We start from the raw sequence: 8,407 nt of genomic DNA on the forward strand, positions 1-8,407 counted from the left end.
TGTTGAGGGACCAAAGGGAACCGAAAGCGTGGAGACGAGGCTCGAAGCAATGGAGCAAAAAGTTTTCAAGTGCCAGGGGATGGTGGAGCGTGGAATCAACGCTAGCCACACGATGCTCGCGGAGTTCACTAACAACTACAAGCCGGATGCCAAGAACACCGAGGAGGCCATCTTCAAGCTATATGAGAAGATCGAGCACCTGCAAGCCCAAATCTATGACCTGCAAAACCAAAACTGTGAGTATGAATATAGATTCAAAAGAATGAGTTTGGTTGCAGATTCAAGGATTCCGGAGACTCGACCATCCTTCTATGATGGTGAACCTATGCCTTGGAAGATGGATGACAAGCTTGCATCATCAACAACACCTCCACCTTCTTCACCGACAAAGGAGATATAATCACATGGGTATGGGCACTCCCCTTGGCAATTGCCAAGCTTAGGGGAGGTGCCCCGGTATCGTATCACCATCACAACTCCTATCTTTATCATTTTTCTTAGTTCGATCCTATTAGTAGTATCTTGATCTAGTAGAATAAAGTTTATGGCATGATCTAGTTTTGAGTTTTGCTTTATGATCTCTCTTTGTAATCGAGTCCATGAGCTATATATAATAAAGATTAGTGTTGAGTCAAGGGCTTGACTATTTTGCCATGATCTTGGGTGAATAAAAGAAAAGAGAAAAAGAATAAAAAGAAACAAAGAGTTCATATTGATCTTATTGAGAGTAATGACTTCACATAGATAGAGTATGATGACTAAAAGTTGTTGAGAGTTGGCAGACATAGCTTTGGTCATTGTTGCAATTAATAGGAAGTAATAAGGAAAGAGAGGTTTCACATATAGATATATTATCATTGACATCTTTTATGACTGGGAGCACTCATTAAAATATGACATGCTAAAGAGTTGATGTTGGACAAGGAAGACAACGTAATGAGTTATGTCTTTCTTATATCTGAGATAAAGTATGTTGTCATGGACCTCTAACTTGTTGAGCTTGCATTTCCCCCTCATGCTAGCCAAAATCTCAGCACCAAGTAGAAATACTACCTGTGCTTCCAAATACCCTTAAACCCGTTTTGCCATGAGAGTCCACCATATCTACCTATGGATTGAGTAAGATCCTTCAAGTAAGTTGTCATCGGTGCAAAGCAATAAAAATTGCTCTAAATATGTATGATTGATTGGTGTGGGAGAAATAAGCTTTATACGATCTTGTGATGTGGAAGTAATAAAAGCGACGGACTACATAATAAAGGTTCATATCACAAGGGGCAATATAAAGTGATGTTCTTTCGCATTGAGATTTTGTGCATCCAACCATAAAAGCGCATGGCAACCTCTGCTTCCCTCTGCGAAGGGCCTATCCTTTACTATTATCTTCTACCTATTGCAAGAGTCATGGTGATCTTCACCTTTTCTTTTTCATTTTATCCTTTGGCAAGCTCAACACATTGGAAAGAACATGATATATATATAGATATATATATATATATATATATAATTGGATGTAGGGGAGCATGAACCATTATTGTTGACATTACCCTTGAGGTAAAAGGTTGTGGGGCAAAACTATAAACCCCTATCTTTCTCTGTGTCCGATTAAAACTCCGTAACCACAAGTATTGCGTGAGTGTTAGTAATTATGGAGGACTAAATGATAGTTGAGTATGTGGACTTGATTTTTAGCTCTGATATAGACTCTTTCCGATGTTATGATAAATTGCAGTTGCTTCAATGACTGAGATTATAGTTTGTCGGAGCCCAGTAAGGTTTATGATTTATACTTTTGCATTGTGAATAGATCATCACTTGAACATAAGAAATCATATGACAAAATCTATATATGTTGCTGTTATGAGAATAATCATGATGCCTTCATGTCTGTATTTTATTTTTATCGACGCCTCTACCTCTAAACATGAGGACATATTTATTGTTATCGACTTTTTGTTTAAGGACAAGCGAGGTCTAAGCTTGGGGGAGTTGATACGTCCATTTTGCATCATGTTTTTATATCAATATTTATTGCATTATGGACTGTTATTTCACTTTATGTCACAATACTTATGGCTATTCTCTCTTATTTTACAAGGTTTACATAAGGAGGGAGAATGCTGGCAGCTGGAATTCTAGGCTGGAAAAGGAGCAAATATTAGAGACCTATTCTGCGCAACTTCAAAAGTCCTGAAACTCCACGGAACATCTTAAAATAAATAAAGAAAAATCCTCGCCCAAGATGAAGGCCAGGGGCCCACACCCTGCTCACGAGGGGGCGCGCCCCCTACCTCGTGGGCCCCCTGGTGGCTCTCCAACGTCCATCTTCTCCTATATGAAGTCTTTCGATGAGAAAAAAATCAGGAGGAACTTTTCGGGACGAGACTCCGCCGTCATGAGGCGGAACCTTGGCGGAACCAATCTAGAGCTCCGGCAAAGCTGTTCTGCCGGGGATACTTCCCTCCGGGAGGGGGAAATCATCACCATTGTCATCACCAACGCTCCTCTCATCGGGAGAGGGCAATCTCCATCAACATCTTCATCAGCACCATCTCATCTCCAAACCCTAGTTCATCTCTTGTATCCAATTCTTGTCTCAAAGTCCGGGATTGGTGCTAGTAGGTTGCTAGTAGTGTTGATTACTCCTTGTAGTTGATGCTAGTTGGTTTATTTGGTGGAAGATCATATGTTTAGATCCTATATGCATATTATTACCCCTCTGATTATGAACATGAATATGCTTTGTGAGTAATTACGTTTGTTCCTGAGGACAAGGGAGAAGTCTTGCTATTAGTAGTCATGTGAATTTGGTATTCGTTTGATATTTTGATAAGATGTATGTTGTCTAGCCTCTAGTGGTGTTATGTGAACGTCGACTACATAACATTTCACCATTATTTGGGCCTAGAGGAAGGCATTTGGAAGTAATAAGTAGATGATGGGTTGCTAGAGTGATAGAACCTTAAACCCTAGTTTATGCGTTGCTTCGTAATGGGCTGATTTGGATCCACATGTTTCATGCTATGGTTAAGTTTACCTTAATACTTTTGTTGTAGTTGCGGATTCTTACAACAGAGGTTAATCATAAGTGGGATGCTTGTTCAAGTAAGAACAGCACCCAAGCACCGGTCCACCCACATATCAAATTATCAAAGTATCGAACGCGAATCATATAAACGTGATGAAAACTAGCTTGACGATATTCCCATGTGTCCTCAGGAGCGCTTTTCCTTATATAAGAGTTTGTTCCAGCTTGTCCTTTGCTACAAAAAGGATTGGGCCACCTTGCTGCACTTTATTTACTTTTGTTACTTGTTGCTCGTTACAATTTATCTTATCATAAAACTACCTGTTACCACTTATTTCAGTACTTGTAGAGAATACCTTGCTGAAAACCGCTTATCATTTCCTTCTGCTCCTCGTTGGGTTCAACACTCTTACTTATCGAAAGGACTACGATAGATCCCCTATACTTGTGGGTCATCAGTCAACATAGAGGGACACCTGGGAGGAACATCCGGGCCAAACCAATAGCTACATCCCCTCCGTGTAGACCCGATGCGTCCGTTTCCCCCCTCCTGGTGCCGGCGGCGGCGCCGTCCGTTAGGGGGGCCATGCCCCGAAGATGCGTGCTGCCTCTTCGGACATGCCACAACACCACCCGGTTGTGGTAGGACCTATATTCAAAAGAACATGACGGCACATTATTAATATGCTCGAAAAAATACAAACTGTATACATATATTCATAATCAATGGAAAAAATTACAAACTACATATATATATATTCATATAATACATAAAAAGCATAAAACCATATGTAAAGAAAGCATAAAAACATATGTAAAAAAGCATAAAAACATATGTAAAAAACACATGTAAAAAAAACTATGCCTTCGGCATAGAGACGACAGGGTTTTGGTGGGCACCGTGCCACGGATCGGTGACGTGGCGCCTATTCCGACGGCTGCCGTCGGCATATCTACGCCGCGGATCGGTGACGTGGCATGCGGAGATATGCCGATGGTCGCCTGTCGTGACCGTCGGCATAGGTTTGATGGCGTTAGCCGCTGGTCACGGGCAGGGTCACCGGGCCCACAGGTATGCCGACGGCTGCTGTCAGCGTGTTTGCATCTAGGTCGACGGCCGTTCTATGCCGATGGCTGCCGTCGGCGTAGATCGGTGTAGCCCGACGGCCAGGATAAGCCGACGGCCAGGACTGGGCTATCGGCATAGCTCGAAGTAGGCTGACGGCAGCCGTACGCATAGTTTTGGCCGTCGGGGTAGGACCGTTTTCCGGTAGTGAACTATAATGATTGGATTTGTCGTGAAACATCTAAAGACCAAACCCCTTTTGGAGTAGACAGAATCCTTTCCTAAAGGAAAAATGTTCCTTTGTTGGACTTTTGATCCACCGGAGTTCATATTTTGCACTTCTCTACACACATGTCAGTGAACATGAGAAAGGATAAATGGGCTGCATATATCAAAAAGAATTCTGACAACATGATGGCAGTTATGCATGCAAACAGGTGCATAAATGCATTTAAATCAGATGCAAAGATGGAAACATATATTTTCTAAGATTTTGGTTACTTTTAGTAATTTTATACCATAGAATCAACTATACAATGTACCTATATGCTTTTTAAGTACACATCAATTGTCACATCATTTTGCATCGGTGCTAACGAATTTCTCTCTCTGTCAGAGGGGATGCGACTACTTATTCTTTTGTATGTTTGATTGAAATTTCTCGATCATCAGGGAACTTCACTTTTATTCATTAACGATGCATTTCGCATAGGCACATACACCATTTTATTTAGCTTGTGCGCACCCCCACAAATTAAGAGGCAAGATGCATGACACAACATAGTAGCTACTCATTTGCTTGACTAGGCGTCTGGGTATGCGGCCACATCCTTGCAGACATACGCTCCATCTCCGGACGCATCAACGACGATGGGTAGCCTGCAGACCGCTGTGATGCTCGCCGCCGTCAGCTTCACCACCTCCCTCCGGCAGCGTGGGAACGCTCCTGTCCCCGCCTGTCCCTCCTGCACGCCATGCTCCTTATACATGCTGTCCAACATGCTGTAGAGGGCACCGCACCTGCACCACTCGCTGATGTCGCGAGCTGCTGGCAGCAGTCCCTTAGGACAGCCTCGGGCACCTTGCTGCCATTGCATTGGAGCTTCAGCACTGGATGACAGCCAGGGAGCGCGGGCACCTGGAAGGCCTGCCCCGGATAGCACATCCAAGGACCACTGTTAACGCTCCATGCGTCATACTCGGCTGCTATGGGTGTCGCCATGAGAATACATAGTAGGAGCACCGAGAACACGGTCTTCATCGACATTGTTCCTCTGCGCACGAACTTTCTGTCTCTGATTTATCACTATATTAATCAATTGTGTATATGGATAACTACACTCTTGATCTCTTAACGGTTTATATAGCTACATAAAGCTAAAAAGGTGCAAGGAAACAGACATATAAGTTGTTCATGATCTGCGTGGGTGGCTTGTGTCTAGTGCCTATGGCTTGGGCTTCCACGTCATTGTTCTTGATCCAGTGAGGTGATGTATTTTGGCATGCATCTAAACATTGTGATTACAACCCATAGTTTGTTAATCGCACTACTAAAAAGCTAGGATGGTTACCATATCGACAAAATTAGCTACATCCTTGGTTCATATATATGGCAAGGGAAATGCAAAGAGGTCGATGAAACGGACATAAAACCCTAGTTGTCCATCATACCATCTGCATGAGTGGCTTGTGGGCTTGTATATATTATGTTGACACATCACAACTAATTTTTTTTCAACTTCCAATAGTGCCATGCGGATTTTTTTGCATAATTGTCAGCTTTCCAAGTCCTAAGTAAAACCCACAGTTTGTTAGAGGAACCTATATTAGTTTACGCAAAGAAAACTAGGAATGCAAGATTCATCTTGGCACGATATGTCCACCTTTGAGGAAATCATTAAATGGGAGTGCTCAAGAAGCAAGAGAATATAGCCAATGCATACACAAGATTGGAAAAGAAGAGAATGAACATATCAACGAGGCCAATGGAGTTTGGTGGAAAAGAAATTATGTGTGACGTTTTCTCTTTAAAAAGACGCGGTCCAAATATACAACAAGACAAAGTTCACTACCGGATTTGAATGTCTGCCGTGTGCCAAAAGCACACAGCAAAAGCCTTGTGGTTTCATATGCAGTGCAATATGATTTCATATGTGATTTCAGATTATATAATGTAATGTGATTTCATATGCAATGCAATATGGTTTCACATGCAATGCAACTATATAATGTAATGTAATCTGATTTTGATGCAATGCAATTTTTAAGGTAACGAGATTTCATATGCAACATGATTATTATTTTTATAATTCTGTCATATTTTATAGCGGTGTTGTTTTTTCCTGGACACCACGAATACAATAAGTACATGTGGCGTTGGCCGACCCGCGCCAACAGTACCAAAGTTATCAGCGGCGTTAGCCGCCAATGCCAGTAATATCAGGTTTCTACAAGTGTTGGAAGTCGGCGCCATTAGTGAGCCTTATCAGCGGCGTCATACTAGCGGCTTCTCCTGTCCGCGCCACTTACAACGTTTTCTGAATGCCTCTACTAGGCTTTTCTACTAGGCTTCAGTGCTTGTAGTCATCACTATGTGGTCTACGAATTTGAACGAATTTTTTATTATTTCTAGTCAGTTGTACTACCATAATTGAAGAGGGATAGATCGAAAGTTTTCCCGCAAAAAAATACAGGAGCCGTCGGACATCATTTACACACAAATCAACACATATCATTCTTTTCAGCCCAACCCACACAAGAATATGTCTCAATCCTCGGTCATGAGGCCCAAACCTTCATAGTGGCAACCAACATAATCATATACAAAAGGATAGAAAAGTAACCGGATTTTGCAAGCGGAGTAAGAAGAAGCAGGGTGACACAAGAAGAGTGGCGACATCTTAACCTGCATCAACCAATAAGTAGAAACCCATACTTAGTATAAAATAAGTACGGTAATTACAACAAAATTCAGCAAAGTCTCCCCTGTACCGGGAGCTGTTGGGACGTCATTCACACACAAATCAACACATATCATTCATTTCAGCTCAATCCACATAACATATATCCCAATCCTCGATCATGAGTCCCAAACCCCTCCTCACGTCGACAACCACATAATCATATGATAAAGACTAAAGAACTACTGTTTCTCGATGGCGAAGTACCAAGAACATTGCTGCAGGTCTCCTCTACACTCCAATCGTTGTGTGTTGTGTAGGGTTATTTGAATCCTTGGTAACCACACAAATAAAGACCTACTCCCTCCGTCTGAAAAAATTTGTCCCTCAAATGGATATATCTAGTACCAAGTTAGCGCTAGATACATTCATTTGAGAAAGAAGCTTAAGACAAGCTTTTTTCGGATGGAAGGGGGTAGTTAGCAAGACACACTATATATAGCTATAAGAATGGCAATAATGGGCTAGAGGGTTACTGTAACGGAGCAGATTACCCTAATCATAATCTACCTTAATCATGTCGTGCTAACCACCACTTAAGGCAATTAACCTGATATATGACAAAAGAAGATTCAAAAGGAGAATCCGGACCATGGATATGTTCAACATAACTTCCTAGGATCACAGTAAGTATGCATCCACATCCATAAGATTTCACATCACAAGGAAAGTGAACTATTTCAATACCAGTTTAAGAGTTCTTACATTAATTTTCATACACACATTAGTCTGATACAAATAATAAGTCTAAATACAAACCCTACAATGCAATAAAAGTGGCAACGAAATATGCATTCATGGCATGTAGCAGCACTATCCTTCGCGTTGTCACGCTGAAATCCCAAGGACTTCATCAAGCTCTCGGCCGTCGCAACCACCAAACTCGAGCTTGAGAAATCACGTCAGGCATGCCGACACCTTTGACTTGGCCAAACGCCTTGGCAATATAGCGAAGACCAGCTCAAGCAACCCTACCAGCAAAGCAAAGGCCCCGGCGAAGGTCAACGCCACTCGGTTGTTCCCCTCCACATCACAAGGCAGCATGCCAAGTCTCGGCACAAAGAACGACTCCACCCAAGCTCGACTGCGCTTTTTGATGCAAGATATGCTCAAGAAGCAGTACATCTTCCAACGGGACATGATTCGTGACATGTTCAAGGATTTCATCGCGCCCACGGAGCATTGACCTTACCAGCACCGACTCAGCCAGAATAGGTAAACATGTATATCAATGCTTTGTTCTATCGTTAGTTCGTTACCACAGATACGTCGGGCACATCATCAAAGACTGCGTTGCCTTCAGACTGGCCATAGTGAGAGTAACTTCAAGAGTAACATAACCTTCAACTCAGC

At 42.3% G+C, this 8,407-nt stretch overlaps 1 pseudogene; it reads right to left on the reverse strand.

Moving 5' to 3' along the window:
* Positions 1-4,762: 4,762 nt before the first annotated feature.
* LOC125547922 lies at positions 4,763-5,439 on the reverse strand (annotated as a pseudogene).
* Positions 5,440-8,407: the final 2,968 nt, after the last annotated feature.

Source organism: Triticum urartu, chromosome 3 (assembly GCF_003073215.2).
Source record: "Triticum urartu cultivar G1812 chromosome 3, Tu2.1, whole genome shotgun sequence".
In the NCBI taxonomy this organism is placed as follows: Eukaryota; Viridiplantae; Streptophyta; class Magnoliopsida; order Poales; family Poaceae; genus Triticum; species Triticum urartu.